The sequence below is a fragment of the Bidens hawaiensis genome, unplaced genomic scaffold (genome assembly GCF_021521415.1).
Source record: "Bidens hawaiensis isolate Kalapana, Puna unplaced genomic scaffold, B.hawaiensis_p1.1 tig00037165_1, whole genome shotgun sequence".
Lineage (NCBI taxonomy): Eukaryota > Viridiplantae > Streptophyta > Magnoliopsida > Asterales > Asteraceae > Bidens > Bidens hawaiensis.
The window spans coordinates 38,315-58,292 of record NW_027496473.1 but is presented as its reverse complement, the minus strand read 5'-3'; the positions used below and the strand labels follow the sequence as shown (position 1 = coordinate 58,292).

General features: G+C 35.7%; 3 pseudogenes across 1 annotated transcript; 2 read left to right on the top strand and 1 right to left on the bottom strand.

Annotated features, from left to right (window-relative positions):
* Positions 1–3,410: 3,410 nt before the first annotated feature.
* Positions 3,411–5,925, top strand: LOC143589016 (uncharacterized; annotated as a pseudogene). Its single transcript, XR_013145200.1, has 4 exons — positions 3,411–3,565; positions 3,969–4,763; positions 5,496–5,543; positions 5,638–5,925. The product of XR_013145200.1 is annotated as an uncharacterized LOC143589016 (transcript).
* A 1,476-nt stretch (positions 5,926–7,401) lies between these two features.
* On the top strand, positions 7,402–9,102 carry LOC143589024 (amino acid transporter AVT1I-like; annotated as a pseudogene).
* Positions 9,103–9,770: 668 nt separating this feature from the next.
* On the bottom strand, positions 9,771–10,612 carry LOC143589025 (dehydrodolichyl diphosphate synthase 6 pseudogene; annotated as a pseudogene).
* Between the last annotated feature and the right edge of the window lie 9,366 nt (positions 10,613–19,978).

The window sequence follows — 19,978 nt, the reverse complement described above, 5'->3', positions numbered from 1 at the left end:
ATTTTGTGATTGGTTAATATTGGTTTTCATAGTTTTTAACTTAGTAGGTGGTTTTCATTTGAACCCTCCTATATATATATATTGGATAGATGACGAGTATTAAACAAATATATAGTTCAATAAAATTCTTGGGGAATCTAAAATGCAATGAAGAGTTTATGAGGATATTTAAAGTTGTACTTGATTGTTAGGTTACAAAGTTTTAACATGTGGTCTTAAAGTTGTTCTAAATAAAAATAATGTTGTTGCCATTTTAAGTCAAAAGGTTACTTGCGTTAATTTGATTATCAAGAGTGAATAACACCAAAGTATAAAGGTTACGGATAAGTGACTCTAAAACTGAGTATGATTAATATAACTTCAGTGTTGCAAATATTGAGGACACTCAAATTGGTGAATTACCGTTGAACGCCAAGTTGTCCTACAAAGAACCAACTTCAAGTATTTAGGGTCGTTTGTCCAGAGTGACGGGGACATAGATGGTGATGTAGCCCATGGGTTGGTGCAAGTGGACAACATCCACCTAAGTATTGCGTAACAGAGGTTCTCGATGAGGACACAATAAAGCGTAAGCACAGAATACAATGGTAGCAGAGATGATGATGTTGAGGTGGATGTGTAAGGTTGGATTGGATTAGAAATGGATGTGTATAAGATAAAGGATGAGGATTGAGATGGTTTACTAATGTACGAAGGAGGCATGTTACAAAACTAGTGAAAAACTTCTACCCTAATTACCAGTGACGGATTCAGGATTTTTTTCCTATAGGTTCACTTTTTTTTAGTGTTCAAATTTCACACAAACAAACGCTAAATTTTTCGGGTCAGTTGGGCCTTGTCGAAGAATACTATATATACGATACCATAATAAAACAATATTTTAATTTAAAACGCATGTAAGGTCATTTAAAATGAAAAAAAAAAGAATTAGAATAAATGGGTTGTGGATGCATGATTTATGAATAGGTTTGAAAATAATCAAAAGCGAAAACGTTTTTTTTTTTAGCTATTAAAAACCCCCAACTAAATACACAATAATGGTTTACCAAAAAGAAAAAAAAATATGTAATGAAAATGAGCCTTTGAAATACTTGAACTTGAGACCTTTCAAGCTTCAAAAGATTGGAAAGGTTTTTAGTTGAGTTTACCATTAGACCATCTTAAACTTTTTGGTATGAGTTCACTTCTAAAAATCTTATGGGTTCACTAATACTTTTTATATATCATTTTAACGTAAAATTTGAAAATCAATGGGTTCCTGTGAACCCGGGGAACCCATTCTACACCCGCCCCTGCTAATTACGAATGGGAGAAACAAAAGAGGTAGATCTCAATTGATATTGTTTAAGCGGATTATAAGGACTTGTTAGACTTGTAACTCTCCAGGGACAGGATCGAAAGTATGAGTACATAGAGTCGCGGGATCAAAGTTATCGACTCTTAGGGGAGCATATATTTTTGTCATAAATTTCGGGGACCATAGTACTAGCATCTCATAAAATCCATCTTACCTTAGCTTTTTCTTTACATTTGTTTTGCCTTTACCTTAGGTCTGTCTTGACATAAAGACATTTTAGAAAAGCCTATACGTACTTTCACTAGATATACACTTTTGCCACATTATTAACACTCGCCTCATTAAGTTGTTTCTTATTTTCATTACCATCACCTTAGCCACACTCTATGTAATTCGGATTTATTACACTTAACATGCAAAAAAATGGGTTATTTTAGAGACGAAGTAAAAGCATGCTATCTATCCCCTGAAATAACGGTAAGGTTTGTTATAATCTTACCTTACCCTGAACTTACATGACATTTTACAAGGACACATGTTTTTCGTGGTGATGATGTGAGTGAGGGAGAGAGACGTGCGACAAGATAGCAGACCAATGGAATGGTGTGACTGCCATCCATTGGGAAGCCTGATGTTTGGACGTGGTGTAAGCAAGATGACACCCTCCACCTTAACTCCTTAAGTAAAAGGTATTAAGCATGACATCTATAATGACTAATACAAGTTCTTGAGTTATATATATATATAAGGTTAAAATAAAAACCCACTTGAGTTGTGAAAACTCTAAAAACCCATTTTAATCACATGTTTTTAATTAAAGTTTAAATCTTGTGGTCTACAATTAAAGTGAACAAAAAATGTAAATATAAATATAACTTTTTCTATCTCCTGAAAACATATATAAAAATTAGTAAAAAATGTTTAAAAAATAGCAAAACAATTTTTTTAGTTTTCAATGCTTTGTATTAAATGTTACAACATATATTACATGTGTAAAAAAAACAAAGAAAAAAATGATGTTACATTGGGTTTTCACGGGTTTTCACAACTCAAGTGAGTTTTCATTCTCTTCATGGCCTTACTACCATGGTATCTCTGGAACATAGCAACGGCCTTCCCATATATATATATATATATATATATATATTGGTGGAGGTGGTTCTCAAAATTTTTACAACTAGAGAGGGTTTGTCAAAAGAAATGATCCATATATGTGTGTGTGCATGCGCGCACGTGTGCATTAACAACAATCTAATTCACTCCTAAGTCCTAAAGATATGTGGTGTGGGAGAGGTGAATGAACGGGGCGTGGAGCCCCGTCACATCGAAAACTCTAGTGCAAAACACAACAACACAAGGGCGCAAAATAGGAGTGTTGGAGCAAAGGATTGAAGATTACCGCAAGCGTTGGGCAAGGTTTAAGTTTTAATTTTTAAATTAATAATTAATACATAGACCAATCATTTAGCTATTGCTCGTCGTTTCTTCTATTTCTTATAACTCATCTCACCACATTTCACATTTCCAAAGTTGTTGTAAAAGGTAAAACCCCATTTGCAGATGTGTACATAAAGTTGTTATTATTATTATTATTATTATTTATTTATCACATTTACGTTATTAAGGGATAGACAAATGATATCGGATACCGATATTCTAAGCGGGCGGATCTTTGTGTGGGCCAGCCCAGGCCACGACTTTATATGTATGAGTCCGATCAATTCAAATCCCATATTATGCGTTGATGATTTACTAACAAGTAAGATAAGATGGTGTGGTTTAAGTTGAAATTAAGAAGTATAGGCAGCCAATAATGATTGCTATTTTGCTTTTTGAAAAGTAAAAGCAACTTTTAAAAAGCTCTAATTTAAGGCTTTTGGAGGAGCTTAACCAAACCTATTTTACATTTCGACAAACAAATAAACAAGTTTTAAAACCCAAACACCCCCTTAAAAGCTTGGGTGTCGCTTGATAGTGTATGATGGTGAGAGCGTCTGTTTGTCTGTCTGTCTGTGTATGAATAATGACAGCCCAGCCCATCACAACACAAGACACTCATTCTGACTTAATATTATATAAAATAAAGTTTTCCCCCCAACTCTGGAAATCAACAATGTCATCGTCTTCTGAGGATGAGGACGAAGGCATGGATTGGTACAGGAAAGGAGGATATCACGCCGTTAGAGTCGCCGATACATCGCTCAACGGAAGCTCGGCTGGGGCCACTTCTCCACCGTTTGGCTTGCTTATGACTCCCAAACATCATCTGTAACTTTTCTCACTCACTTAATTATCATGTAGTATCGTTCCTTTATTTAACTCTGTCTTCTAACTTTGTTATTTTATACTTAACTATATCTATTTCCCGATTCCACGCTGGCCTAATTTTGATGTGTTTGTTTTATATTTCTTCATTTATGTAGGTATATATAAATCTGTCTGTTTGTTTGTGTTTCCTCATTTATGTCCATAGAACACATTCATTTTATTAACCAACGGACATGAACAAGAAAGTTCCTTCATTTCTATTTATACTCTGCAACATTTCATTTAATAAACTTATTATCATAAATAAATGGCAATTAAATCTAGGATTTGCAGACTAAATATTATTCAATGATTTACTTGCCTAACTTCAATATCTAATGTTACACAACAACTCATAATGCAGAAATACGTCGCCCTCAAGATCCAAAAAAGCGCGCCTCATTTCACTCGATCCGCCATACATGAGATCAAAATTCTTTCTGCACTAACCCAACACGACCCCGATAACAAGAAAATTTAATACGATTAGTAGACCACTTCAAGCACACGGGCCCAAACGGTCAGCATTACTGCATGGTCTTTGAACTTCTCGGTGACAGCATTCTCAAACTAATCAAATACAATCGTTACAAAGGCCTTCCGTTGAACAAAGTAAAAGACATCTGCAAATGCATACTGACCGCACTAGATTACATACACACACAACTTGGTATAATACACACTGACCTAAAGCCCGAGAACATACTTCTTGTTTCCACCATAAACCCTTCAAATGACCCGGTTCGGTCTAAAACATGCCCCGTTGTTAGTAAACCCGAGGGGGGTGTGAATAGTGGTGGTGGGTTGGTGGCTAATGCTATCGAGAAGAAGTTAAAGCAGAGGGCTAGACAGGCGGTTGCTAGGATAACTGCAAGAAGGGCTTCATTGGGAGGCGTGCGGCCCGCTACAAAGGATAACAGATGTCCTGATGGGATTGATTTTTAGGTGTAAAGTTGTGGATTTTGGGAATGCGTGCTGGGGTAATAGTCCGAATGCGGATGAGATTCAAACGAGGCAGTATAGAGCTCCTGAAGTTATATTGCAGTCAGGGTACTCGTATTCGGCTGATATGTGGTCGTTTGCTTGCACTGCGTTTGAGCTAGCTACCGGTGAGGTGATGTTTGCCCCTAAAACCGGACAAAGTTTCAGCCAAGACGAGGTATTTAGAGTTTTGTTTTTATAAATTATTCTGTCTAGAGGTAGTAGCAACTTTGACTCGTTTAGTTATTAATGGGTTAATATCTTTCGGGTTTGGTACACCAGTTACTTGATTGCTACCTCTAGCCGTATCTGAATTTAGGGCTGTAAACGAGCCGAGTTAGGGTGGGTTCTGGCTGGGCTCGCTTAGGAACCGAGCTGGCCTGGCTCATCAAAAGCTTGAGCCGTTTCGTTTATTTTTTATATTTTACTCACACATTGGTATATATAGAAACTAAAAGTAATATTTGTGACATACACATAATCCATAATTTATAAACTACAGAAATCATAATTTGTATATATTAAAATATAGGTTATACTTTATATATATTAGAATTTGGGCTTTACATTTAAGCAAGCCAAACGAGAACTTTTCAATATTAAGAGAATTTTCAATGATTTTTAAAATTTTTCATTAAAAAATGTCATATCGCTATATAAATTTGCACTTTATTTAAACGAACTAATTTCATGTGAGCTTTTTTCGAGCGAGTCTTGAGCTTTTTGAACAACCTTGTCTGACTCATACATTAATGTGTCTGCCCGTTTATCTGAAAATGACTTGATTTAGTGTTTTTTTTCCTTTCATTTGTGGCCAAAAATGGTAAAACAACTTAACGCTTATCGGTTTTTAAGAGTTTATGAATACCCCTAGATATTATTGTGATTTAATGATCTGGAATGATTACAGGACCACCTTGCTTTAATGATGGAGATGCTCGGGAAGATGCCACGAAAGGTAATAAATAACTAATTAATTAACAACAATCATTGATTATCTTAGTAGGTTTTTATGATGATCTGTTTGTTCTGTTGATAACTTATAACAACAGATAGCCGTTGGAGGGCTTCGATCGAAAGACTACTTTGACAGATATGGTGACCTGAAACGGATCCGCAGACTGAAGCACTGTCCTCTCACTTGCCTGCTGACTGACAAATTTAAGTTCAGTGTGAACGATGCACGTGATTTTGCAGACTTCTTGATTCCCATACTTGATTTTGTACCAGAAAAACGACCCACTGCTCAGCAGTGTTTGCAGCACCCCTGGCTCAACAAATCATCTGAATCTGATGTCCAGAAGCTGGATTCTCAGATGTCGAAACTTCAAATTAAGTGATAAAAGTCACTGTTGGGAGTAGCAGCCAACAAGACAGTTGTAATAGACTTTTATCACTAAATCTGAAATATTAACTGTATAAACACTTGTGCGCAGAGTTTATTAGAATTACTAGGAGAATAAAAAGGAAATTGTTAGGCTGGTACAAGTGTTTATGTGGTTTTGTTAGTTATTTATAGTTTTGTATTGAGAACATAATATGTTGTTGTTTTCTGATTTTGTATTTATATTTCAGGTTTAAGTTTATTAGGTTTAGTCTTTTATGCGGATGTTGGTCGAACCAACCTTTTTAAAATAAGGACGTGGCTGGATCGCATTCATCACTTTTGATCACCTTTTTTGGATCAAGTGTAAACTTATTGTTAAAATTAGTTACAGTATCAAATTATTAAGTCTGTGAATAACTCCCATGTTTATTACTCTTAAAAATAACTTAAAAAACTAATTACAGTGTATTAATCATAACTCAGCTTATATAGACTAGTTTTTAACTTGTTAGTCAAAACATTACCGTAACAAATATGATTGATATGTGATTACAGAGAGCATTGTCTTTTGTCCCCCAAAACGGCCAGCCCCTAGACCCTATTAGGGTGGTGCAACCGGGTAGGCAAAGGGGTTATAGTCCAAGGGCTTTAGATCTCACATTTTGAGAGTGGAAGGTGTCGTCCCTAACTTCCGTAGCATCCTGCACTATCTTTTCCGTATCACATGTCATAATCTTTTCTTTTTCCTTCTTTAAAGAAGTGTCGTCTATAACTTTCCTTCTTAATAAGCTTATTTAGTAATAAAAATGTAATTTAAAAATAGAATGCATTTTCTTATTAAAATAATAAAGATAAAATATTTATTTTCTAGATTTTCTTGAATGTGCATCTATCTAAATATACATTATATTATAATAAAGTTTGGTTAAAATAAAGATAAATAAATTAATGTTTTAAAATGTAACATGTAAATTGAGCCTGGAAAAACATGTACATTCTCCAACCTCTTCATCGACATTAGTAACCGAAGATCCACCCTCCTCTTCCCATTCCCGAGTACATGGGGTGGTGTTCTCGGGAAGGGAATTTGCCACCTCAATTTTCCCCTCTTGTTCTCTAGTTCACACTATGCACTTTTAGAGGTTCCTAACCCGTACCATTAATGTTATTATGATTTCTCATTTTTTCAATCATCTAAAATAGGTTGATGACAACAGGTTGCATGACACGGCACGTTTTTAATCATGTCATTAACCTTACCCAAATTGAGTAAAGAAAAGCCACACTTATAAAATATGGTGTCGTAATAAAATTTGATTTATACATTAATTGCTGTTCTCAGTTCCTATAAAAAAGACCAAGACCAAGACCAAGACCAAGACCAATTCCAATGAATGCTCCTTCCTCTAAACGGCCGAACCGAACCTATTTTAGATCATGCATAAAATCAACCATGCATCTCTTCCGGTCTATCTCTAAATTTTTATATATGGATCCAGAAAACCAACACCTAGTCACTGCTGCCACTTCCTCCTTCCTCAACACATGCTTCAATGGTCTCAATGCACTATCAGGTTATAAGTTATTATCATTTATATACAACATGTATGCTGCACTCAAAACTGTTAACTGTTGATTGCTATTTGTTTCACAATTATCAGGTGTTGGGATCATAACGGTTCCATAGGCACTGGCGGACGGAGGGTGGTTGAGCTTGCTTCTGCTTTTCACATTAGCCGCCTCAACGTTCTACACCGGCTTACTTATTAATAGATGTATGAATATTGATCCAACAATAAGAAGTTATCCCGACATTGGAGATCGAGCCTTTGGTAAAACCGGTAGAATCTTAGTATTAGTCACCATTAACATGGAGCTTTATTTAGTTGCAACGGGGTTTTTAATCATGGAAGGCGATAATTTAAGCAACTTGTTTCCGCACATGGACTTTGATATATTTGGGGTTCATGTGAGTAGCAAGAAAAGCTTTGTTGTTATTGTCGCGGCCATCATACTCCCCACTGTTTGGTTGAATAATATGAGAATTCTTTCTTATATATCAGCAACTGGTGTCCTAGCATCTTTGATTGTGTTAGGCTCGGTCTTATGGGTAGGTATGTTTGATGGTGTCGGGTTTCAGGGAAATGGTACATTGGTAAATTGGAACGGAATGCCTTCGGCGGTTGGCTTGTATGCTTTCTGTTTTGGTGTGCATCCGGTTCTCCCTACTTTGTATATTTCCATGAGAAACAAGCATCAATTCTCGAAGGTACTATCAAACATCTTTGATGTGCAAGTGTACCTTTTGTTTTGTTGCTGCTTTGGTCCCCTGTGCCACACTATATGATATATATGGATACTATAATTCACATGCCAAGAAAAGGTTTTTGGAGTTTGATCTCAGCGCGCAATCTCTCTATCTTCCAAGAGAGAGGAAATGCTGCCCCGATCCTACCCTCTGTAGACCCCACCAATAATTTTCTATGAGCGAGATTTTGTGTACATTTGTTTGTTTTATTGTATAGATTCTCTAAAATTTTTATGTTTCATTTCTGAAAGATTAATGTTTTTCATGTTTTTTTTTAAATGATGTGTTAAACATAATTACGAAAACTACATTATTTCGATAATATCTATATATGATGAAATAAAAGGTGTTATGGGATCTAAAATGCAGGTGCTGCTAGTGTGTTTTGTTTTCTGCACGATCACTTACTCGTCAATGGCCGTTGTAGGTTACCTCATGTTTGGTTCAAAGGTTGAGTCACAAATTACCTTGAGCCTTCCTACCGACAAATCGAGCTCACGAGTGGCGATATTCACCATGTTGGTGACCCCGATAGTTAAATATGCATTACTGGTGACACCAATCGTTGACTCAATTGAAGAACGAGTTCTATCTTCATTCAATACAATGTTTAGCCTCTTGATCAAAACAACACTTGTAATAACCTCGGTTGTTGTAGCCATGACACTCCCTTTCTTTGGGGATTTGATGTCACTTGTGGGGGCTTTTTTAATGGTTTTGGCATCGATCATATTTCCATCCGTGTGTTACTTGAAGATCTCAGGCACTTACTAGACCTTTGGACTCGAGGTGGTGATTATTGGATTCCTTGTGCTTGCTGGGATTTTGGTTGCAAGCGTAGGTACTTACAACGCGTTGGCAAATATAGTAAGGAAATTATAAGCTATGCGAGCTATTTATAGTTAGAAATCAGGTTTGTAGGGCCTGTGTAATGCATTCCATTATAGAATTATTATGAGTGATGATTCTTGAATATGGATTAATAGGGAAAAAGTTGCAAACATCTTTTATTTATATCATCGCAAATCGGATGCATGTGAGGGCATTAAATCATTAGAACTATGCATTTTGTTATCATGTAGTGTTTTTGTGTCCAATGTACATTTTGCTATTTTGATCCAGACTTTGATTTTCCAATTTTCAACCTAATGTAATAAATTTTAATTACCGTATGTATATAAAGATACCTGTTTTCGTAAATACGTTGATATTAACTTAAGTTGAACTTTGGATTTCTTTCTTAAACCCGCATGCCACTCATTATTGTGTGTTCTTTCCATAATTGCTTGAGTGGAAACTTTTCAGAATTGACGCATCCGAAACACATTTGAGATGAAACATTCCTTGTGACTTAATATCTCTCATATGTAGACAGAACTTAATGTGTGATTCGCCTAATTAAGGTGTCACAAGAAGCATATTTTATTCTTTAATTCCTGTTTGATACATATTCTGTTCATTCGTATATATATAAGCTGATTTAGCAGTAGTGTAATAGGATGAATGTTTCATATATAAATTAAGGCATATATATACATATATGCCATCAATCAAGCCTGCTTCTTTTTCTTCTCCAAATAATAATAATTATTCTGGTATATCAGGATCCCCCACACCACTTGCCAAAATCCCATCTCAGGCCACAAAGCCTTTGGAGAATACAATAAACTGTTGGTTGATTGCCATAACAAAAAGTTACTAAGCCTTGTCTCACCTGAGCTCCTCACCAATATATCCGGATCGGGAACCACCCCCATATACATATGCTTCTCCAGATCCACCCCTTTTATATTATTATTTTGTTTTGATGCAACTGCCAAACCACTCTTCTCCTGACAGGCTTCATAGATAGCACGCGGAATCTCATGTGACGAAGTATACGCCACACAAACCAAAAGATAAGTCTTGGTGTTTTTAGCAGTGGCTTCCATTGCCTTCTCAGCAGCAACCCTAACCGGCTCATGCAGTCGGTTCAGATCACCAATAAACAACACTCTAACACCATATCTGTTTACCATATCCAGTTCTTTCAAAAACCCTTGAATCTTTTCATGCATTATGTCCATAACATATTGGACTTCATCAGGGCGTCTGTTGAAATTATCTAGGCTGAATGCATACACGGTTACATACTTCACTCCCACCTCGTAGCAGTATTTTAGAACCGACAAAAGTGCTAGGAATCCGGCTTTGTGGCCTGCGCCCTCTTCCAGCTTCCATTTCTTTGCAAACCTTCGGTTTCCATCCATGATGAATGCAATGTGTTGTGGGATTGGCCCTAATGACATGAATGCAAACACGAGTCTTCTCATTGTGCTGTTTAAGCCTCCTAATAACTTGCTAATCACTCTGGATGGTCTTTCTTCTTCCATTCTTTCTGTCAGTTTACACAAACTTCACTTCAAATTCGATCGTGATATCACAAAATTTAATAATGTATTTCTGTCAATTATTCATGTTCTATGCATATTCATATCAGCTTTGAATTCTGCAGCCTCTCAAGATTCATGTAGGATCATTTTAAAGTTTTTTTAAAAAGATCAATTTATAAAAGTAAAGTGGTATTGCTAAAGATTTTAAATTATGTGACTAGAGGTAGCAAATGAGTTGGGTTGGGTCGAACGGGTTATGGGTCGAAATGAGTCATGGGTCGAAATGGGTTTGGGTCAGAACGGGTCAACTAAAAAAATGGTTGTTTTGGTTTGGGTCAGAATATGTTAGGGTCAGAACGAGTCAGAACGGGTTTCGGGTTTTTTTCTTTTGAACGAGTCAGAACCCGGTGTCGGCTTGAAACTTGAATCGAACCCGCTCCAATCTCAAACCTGTTTCGTGCCGAAACCTGTCCCGTTCTGATCCGAAACCTGCCACATTTCCTTAGGACACTAACCCACATCGACCCCATTTCTTTGAATATGTTGACCCCGTTTTGACCCGAAAATAACAAGATGAAATTTCAAATGACCCATTTGGTTAAAATCTCTGACTCAAACCAACCCATTTAATTTTTAAAACAACCTAAATTGACCAATTTAAAATGGTTTGGGTCAAGATTGCCACCCCTGTATGTGACCAAATAAAAAACACTAACACTGCAATAACCAAATCATGAGAAATCTATCGGAAAAGATAGAACAACTTACAGGAAAATTTATCGAATGATCCGAAGAAAAGGACGTTAGTGATGAGTTTTTAATGGGGAGTGAAGTTATCTTGTTTGTTTGTGTTCATTCCACATGGAGAGATTTTGAAGGATACAAATTTGGAGGCGGCAATTCATCAACTTCAACTTAATTTCCATGAAATCAGAGACTCGCTTCTTGCATGCATGTATACACAATTAACTTTTTTTTAACGGCAAACAAAGCCCGGCTACTCGGTACACTTGTTGCCAAAAGTGCCTGACAACGCTGGTGAACCGGCTCGCCACCAATTTCAAGGGAAATCCATCCATCGCCCAAGGGCCAATTGTAGTAAAAGCCTTGGCTCGTGCCCACGCTATCTCTAAGAACCGTTACAAATTTTTGGGCCGAAGGCGAGTATAAATTCGGACCATAATTAAATAACAATCAAACAATTAACCATAAATTTGTAATTGTTAAAAAACAATGACATGAAAAGAAAAGAAGAAAATGAAACATGGAAGGACAATTTATCTTAGAATGAAAAATTACAAGAAAGAAATTACAAAACTATCAGGATCATGTGAGAACTTTTTTGGAATTGAAAACTATGAGAACCATTTTGAATCACAAAAAACCCAAAAATAAAAAAAAATCATAAAACAAAATAAAACACAAAAATAAAAAAAAAGTAAAAAAACCAAAGTTCTTATTTATCATTCCGGTTTCTAACAAAAACGAAAAAAAAATTGTCGTTTTAGCTAAATTATACATATATGTATAATATGCACATATATGTACACATGTTTTTTTACACATATGTATAATTTAAGATAAATGATAATGTACATATGTGTACACTATGTAAACTATACATTAAATGAAAGTATACATATGTGTATAGGTATAATACAAATTATTTTTTGAGTAAAGTGCCATTTTCGTCCTTGTAATTTGGCAAATAATGCGAATTTAGTCCAAAACGTTTATTTTTTGCATATGGACCCTCTACGTTTCTCAATTCTTGCCAATTACATTCAAATCACTAACCTCGTTAAATTTAATCGTTAAGTCAGGGGTAGACATGTCTTTCCATTATTTCTTTATTATATGAGTAAAGTGCCAAAATCGTCCCTGAGGTTTGGTCATATTTGCGAATTTCGTTCAAAAATATTTTTTTTTCGCAAGTAAACCCTCGATTTTTCCCAACCGTTGCCAATTTCGTCCAAATTATTAACTCGGTCTAAATTCAACGTTAACTTATGGGTATTACTGTCCTTTTACATGTTTGTTTACATTATTGTTATTATGTGTTTGTTTGATGACATATATTAGGGATGAGCTCGGTTATCCCGATCCCGAAAATCGCAAATGTTTGGTACCGGTACCGAAATGTTCGGTTCGGTACCGGTATTGGAGGTAAAATTCGGGAAATACCGGTACCGTACCGGCCCTGAAAACTCAAAACCTTGGTACCGATGGTACTAAATCGGTACCGGTACCGATACCGATTTTGCTCATCCCTAACAAATATAACATTTCACGAAATGTTGAATTTAGACCGAATTAATAATTTGGACGAAATTGGCAACGGTTGGGAAAAATCGAGGGTCTACTTGCGAAAAAAAATATTTTTGGACGAAATTCGCAAATATGACCAAACCTTAGGGACGATTTTGGCACTTTATTCATATAATAAAGAAATAGTGAAAAGACATGTCTACCCCTGACTTAACAATTAAATTTAACGAGGTTAGTGATTTGGATGTAATTGGTAAGAATTGAGAAACGTGGAGGGTCCATATGCAAAAAATAAACTTTTTAGACTAAATTCGCATTATTTGCCAAACCACAAGGACGAAAATGGCACTTTACTCTTATTTTTTTTCGGTTTTTTTAATGAAACCGGCACGAAATATAAGAATTTTGGTTTTTTTTACTTTTTTAAAATTTTCGTTTTTTTTGTTTTATAATTTTTTAAATATTTTTTAGAGATTTTTTTAATGGTTTAAAATGATTCTCAAAGTTCTCAATTTGTCAAGGGTTCTCTTAGAATCCTTACCATATATATATATATATAAAAGTGAATATGAGGCTGTTAAGCACCCAACCTTATATGCGAAACCATCAAAACTACGTAGTAATGAATAGAAATAAAAAAAAATTCATTTTATTCTTGTTTGTTCACATTCCTCTCCACTCATTGATCATAAGTAACAATGTATGACGATTCATCTTCAATTTGCAATCACAATAAGCCTTCAATTAATTCTGTTATTGATATCCAATTAATTTCTTAGGTTGCAAATCATCAATTTCTCAAGAATCGCAGTTTGTTATTGACATCCAATAAATTTTTTCAATTATTTACTTATGCACGAAATTGTTCGATAAATTAGAATATTAAGAATTGATATCAAAAGTAATTTTAGTTCTTTCATGTCCACATGTGATTCTATGGATACTTTTGTTCGGTACATTAGAATAATCAATATATTAGGTAATATCAAAGTAATTTTGAGGGCTTGTGATTTGTTATGAAGATGGATTCCTGCGTACTAAACTCGAATCAGTAGAGATGAACACTAATTGAATTAGGGCAACATTGGGATCGAAGAGAAAACCTTGCGTACGATTCTATTGTATATAAAAACATGAATATAAATTAAAATTTAACTGATTCATATTCAAAACTACGTAGTTTTGATGGTTTCGCATATAAGGTTGGGTGCTTAACAACCCTATATTCACTTTTCTATATATATAATACATGAGATAAGGGTAAATTAAAACAATTGATTTTAAGAGTTTTACAAATGCTAATGCATAAAGTACATGTGTAAAAAGGGATAAGCTTGTCTTTTAAACACAATTTTCCTAACTTACAACTTTGTCCCCTCATCTTTAACCATATTATGCTTTTAATTTTAATCTTTAACTAGCTTCCCACCCACCGATTTTTAAACGGCCATAGTTTTTTCGTACGCTAATATTTTTATAACAAAATTACACCATAAAATCGAGTATTTTATTATTTTTAATTTGAGTATAATATTGTTTTAATTTTTCAATTTTAAAAAAATTAAAATGTTATGTAGGGTTGCTCAATGCCGGTTTTTGATGGTTTGTAAGTTAAACTTGTAAGCCCAACCATTAGTATCAATTTTTCGTCGTCCAAAATCAAAATTGAATAATTGAAATTGAACTGAACCATTACCAACGGTCTCTTATATATAACAAAATAGGAAATATGATAATTTAAGCAACATAATTGGTAAAGATTAATGAAAGATCTGGGATGTGAAATTATAACAAGAACGAAGATTACAAAAAATCATACTGGAATTAGGTTAATTTAAAGTTGTAATAGTCAAATTTACTTGTATTAAAAAAGACTTTGTTCAATTATATCTTAACTATATCTAATATATATAACAAAACATGTTCAATACTAAATAATAAAAGAGATTAAAATACATACAACATTTAAAGTTTGGTCTGGTTTCATATGGCCGGTTTTCAGCATAAGCCGCGAACCAAACTGTTTGCTACGGTTTGAAAATTTTGAAATTAACCGACCGAGTGATAGTAAAAAAAAAAGATCATGAAACCAAACTGATGACCGGTTTAAAAGGTTTAAAGGTTTTAAGCCGAATCATGAACACTCATAATTGTTACGTGATTCACAGGGTTTGCGCTTGGACACCCGCCGCATCGCGCGAGCACCTGTCTAGTATACACACACACACACTAACATATATGCCGTATAACATATATGCCGTATATACATATATGGCGTATATGTTCACCCCTCTCAAGTTGGAGGTCGAGAAAACCCAACTTGCACAATAGCGAATGAAAATGAGGTCCGGGTAAACTTTTAGTAAAAATATCAGCAAGTTGATCTTTCGTCTTCGTATGCACCAAAGTCACCAGACCGTCTTGTAACTTCTTTCGAACAAAATGACAATCGATTTCAATATGCTTAGTTCACTCATGAAAAAAAAAAGAATTTTCGCAATATAAATTGCAGCCTGACTATCACATTTAAGCGTGACATGAGTAATGTTAGGAACAATGAAATCTGATAGAAGTCTTGTCAGCCAAGCAACTTCAGCAGTCACCTGTCAAAAAGATCGGTACTCAGCTTCATCCGAGCTCAAAGAATCAGCAGGCTTCTTTTTAGAATTCCATGAAATCGGAGAGCCCCTAAGAGAAACATAAAACCACTGATCGATCGAAGTATTCGGATATGCTGCACAGTCTGAATCACAGAATGCTTGCAGATCAAATGAAGGATTATTATTGAAGAATGATCCTTGAGATAAAATTCCTTTAACATGTGAGGGAGTATGAAGTGATGCATTCCGATGAGGAATCCTCGGATCTTGCATGAACTGACTGAGAAACTGAACAGCAAAAGCAAGATCAGGTTGTGTGTGAGCAAGGTAATTAAGTTTACCAACAAGCTTCATGTACTATAAAGGATTATCAATAGCAAGTCCCTCATGAGCTTGAATTTGTAAATGATGAGGCAATGGTGAGTTTGTGACAGGAAGATTGGAAATATCAAATTCAGAAAGCATATCTTTAGTGAACTTTCGTTTGCACGTGATAACACCTTTGGTAGTGTAAAAAACTTCCATACCCAAAAATTAATTGAGACTTCCCAGATCTTTGATTTTGAAAGATGAGTCTAGGAAAGTCTTGAGATTATTGATATCTTCCAAATTGTTCCCAATTTCTAATATGTCATCAAAGCATACAACAACATATACCACCGAGGATTTCATAGTCTTTGAAAAAAAAAGAATGATCATTCTAAGAACCCACATACCCTCTTGACTTCAATGTGGATGACCATTTCCCATACCATTCTCTAAAAGCCTATTTTAAACCATATAAAGATTTCTGAAGTTTAGGCACTTGATTATTAGGAAGCTGCATACCAGGTGATGACTGCATATAGATATCTTCATCTAAATCTCCATGAAGAAAATCATTATTAACATCGAGCTGAAATAGAGTCCAACTTCTCTTTGTAGCGATAGCTACAAGGCTTCGAATAGTGTACATCTTGATAATAGGAGAAAAAGTTTCATTGTAATCAATCTCCTCTTTTTGAGTATCTCCTCTCACCACTAATCTAGCTTTACAATGTTCAACCATTCCATCTACTTTGTGTTTAACTTTAAACACTCATTTGCTTTTAATAGCTTTCTTTCAAGGGGAAGCGTAGTAACAACCCAGGTTTTGTTATTTTCAAGAGCCTGAAATTTAGCCTTCATGGCATATTGCCATTCAGGAATAATGACAACTTCCTTATATGAAGTAGGCTCATGTAAATCAGAAATCGCTTGATTAAGAGACTGACTAGAAGGAAGAAGATGAGAAGAAGTGAAAGAGATGTGAGAGGAGCACGAATTAGTGACAGTGTGGAAACAATGATGAGAAAATTCAGATTTGTTGCAAGCAAAGTCATTTAAGTATGGGAGCGGAATAGAAGTTCCCGAAGATCTTCGAACAGGATTAGGGTGAGCATTAGAAAGAGGAACAGAAGATGAAGAATCAATAGGAGGAGAAGGAGAAGGATCAGAAGATGAAGGATAATCAAAAAATTGATTGATGAGATTAATAGATTGAAAAATGAAAGTATCTTTGGATTTAGTTATTGAAGGAAATAAAGTTCAAAGAAAACAACATACGATAATTTTATTTGAGTCAAAGTCATACAATTTGTATGCCTATTTACCAAGAGGATAACCTAGAAAAACACAAGGCACGGCTCGTGGTTTGTAACACCGTGAAAATACCCCATCTAGTTTTGGACCAAAAATATAAATTCTAGAAGTTAAAGGGCTAAAAAATGCCAAATCTTGAAGTAGAGGGAATGAAAATAGAAATTCTGAAACTTATGCATCTTCACGTATCGCGAAGATGCAAAGTAGAACATCTTCGCGTATCACGAAGTTGCTGGCACACATTTCAACGTTTTTCAGTGACGTGTGACACGTGTCAGCACGGGTTGATTTTGCGGCGCTGTCATACATCTTCGCGTATCGCGAACCGCCATAGGCTACGCGAAGATGCACAAAATCGCCTATAAATAGGGCAGCTACGAACTCAGCCCTTTCATCCCATTTTCACAGACTTAACCTAGGGATTCGTGCCAAGGACGTTCTGAGGTGCCAAGGGCTGTTTTTGCGAAGAAACGAGGAGTCGTTACGCTGTTAAACGAGCTGTTGATCTTGTAAACGAAGCACAAGCCGAAGTGCTGTTGTTTTCTTAGTTCTTATCCACCGTCTAGCCAATTAAGGTAGGATTAAGGTCAAGGTTAAGTTACTTTACTATATAGTTATTAGAACCTAGATAGGGATATAGTCGTTAAACTTTAATTGTTATTTTTTCCAAGTAATGTTTTATAAAGCGAAGACGTTACTTCCACATGAAGTAATGTTACCAAAACTATTATTTTGATGGGCACGTAGTAACTGGAAGGGGGGGGGGGTATCATTAGTAGACTCTTCTTGCCTAAGGAAAACAACTCGTATACATCCCAATCAACCGCGGGACATGTTTGCTTACCTGGAGAAGTTTACCAACGTGATATCCTTTATTAGGCCAAAGCATGCTATTCCAAAATTCATATGTAAATCCAAAGTATTTTCATAAAACGACTATAACTATACTAAGGTTAGGTCAGACCTAAGAGTCTGCTGAACTGAATCAGACTTCAAGTCTGCTGATCAGACCTCGAGTCTGCTGAACTGAAACAGACTTAAAAGTCTGCTGAATAATACCAACTAGGTACTTATGCAAACCTATTATGATATATAGGTTAATAGCATACTGAAGCCAAGGAGTTTGATATTACCTACTGATAATATAAGGTGAACACGTTAACCTTTTAATGTCTGAACTGATTTTACTCTTGTAATAGACTGGTTGTTTATTACAAAAAGTCTGAAAAAATGTTTGCATGAGATATAATCTCTAAAATTGTTATAATACAAAATAGATAATAAAAAGCAACTCAGACCAAATACACATGTGTCTGGATCCAAACATAACTGATAATTGGCATACAAAACCAAGTCAGTCATAACCAGTTCTCCATAAGGGTTACATAGCCTAGGGAAAGGTTGTCTCCGAACAGGGGTCATGTACTCGGGGAACCATTGAATTGTGTGTGTAGGGCAGTGGTACAAATCCAGGAAATGGACAGGTATTTCTGCTGAGTTTGTGAAATAGAAAACTATGTTTGTATTTAACGACGGTTATAAATGTTTTATTGAGTCAACGTTTCACCAGCATATAGTTAACGTGTTTTTCCCACCCTTGCAAGTAATTAGATGACAATAGATGGTATACAAGGATTTGAGTCATAGAAGATCCCTCGAGATGGCTCGTTTTTGAATATTATAAATCCTTGTATTATTAATATCACTGTTTTGTAAAACTGAAACTCGGGTGTTTAATTCTCGAGTAATTTTGATAATGTAAACTAATATTTTGATATTTAAAGACTTTCGCTAAAATGAACCCGCTACTCTGATATATTTACAAAACAGGTACCAACTGTTGGTCACACTCCTAGGCCCTGGATCGGGGTGTGACAGGTTGGTATCAGAGCCATCGGTTTCAGCGAATTAGGTATTAACATAAATTAGTACCTAAGCTTTAACTATTTATTTAATAAGTAGGGATAAGTTATGATTGGTTGTCTACCTATCCTTAAGTTTATATACATGCAGATGTCGTATACAAATTATTATGGACAAAGACGTTGGGTTGCAAGGAGGTCAAATCCTGCCCCCGATGCCGAGCCATCTGATAGATCTAGCACAAATTTTGGTCCTAAGTGGCCAACTGTATCGGTGAACCCGACTGAACCAGTGTACACAAACCCGGCTGATCTGAATAACTTTAATAACCCGATGAATCCAAACCCGACGAATCAGATGAACCAATATCCTGTTGATCAAATCGATCCCTACCTGGCTTACGGAAGCCAACTAGTATATGCTCCAGGAAGCCCCGAAATGCCAATTGAAATATCAAGTGACACTTCAGAAAGTGTTCCGCTGACTGGTACCCCGAACTACTATCCGCATGATATGGAAGTTCAGAGTAAAGTAAAACAGGAAACAAGTACTGAATCTTTCAGCTGGATGAATTATCACTCCAACCAGAATTTGTGGCATTTTGGATCACCGCCACCAGGTGCCCAAATTCTAGCAAGACCAACCCAAGGACCAATCCACTATTCTGAGGTTCCTGGTTTTCCACCATACCAAGGTCCTATACAAACTGAGGCTGAACAAGCAAACGAGATACGGGATGAGGCCCGTCTCATCGAGGAGTTTTATACAAACAACCTTCCCATGAGGAAATGCAGGCCTACGTAGCAAATCCTCACCTGTATCCAAGGGAAACCGCTTATCTTTTCCCTTCTTCATCTGCAACAGTAGGATATCCCGACCCTCCTAACTCAGTAATAGACGAATTAAGAAACGAGAGATTTAAAAAGAAAAATATAAGCAACAAGATTATAAAGAAGTGTGACAAAATGAAGAGCCTAGTTAAGAAATGGGCCAAAGATTAGGATTATATAAATGTTGTTTAAACATGTTGTATTT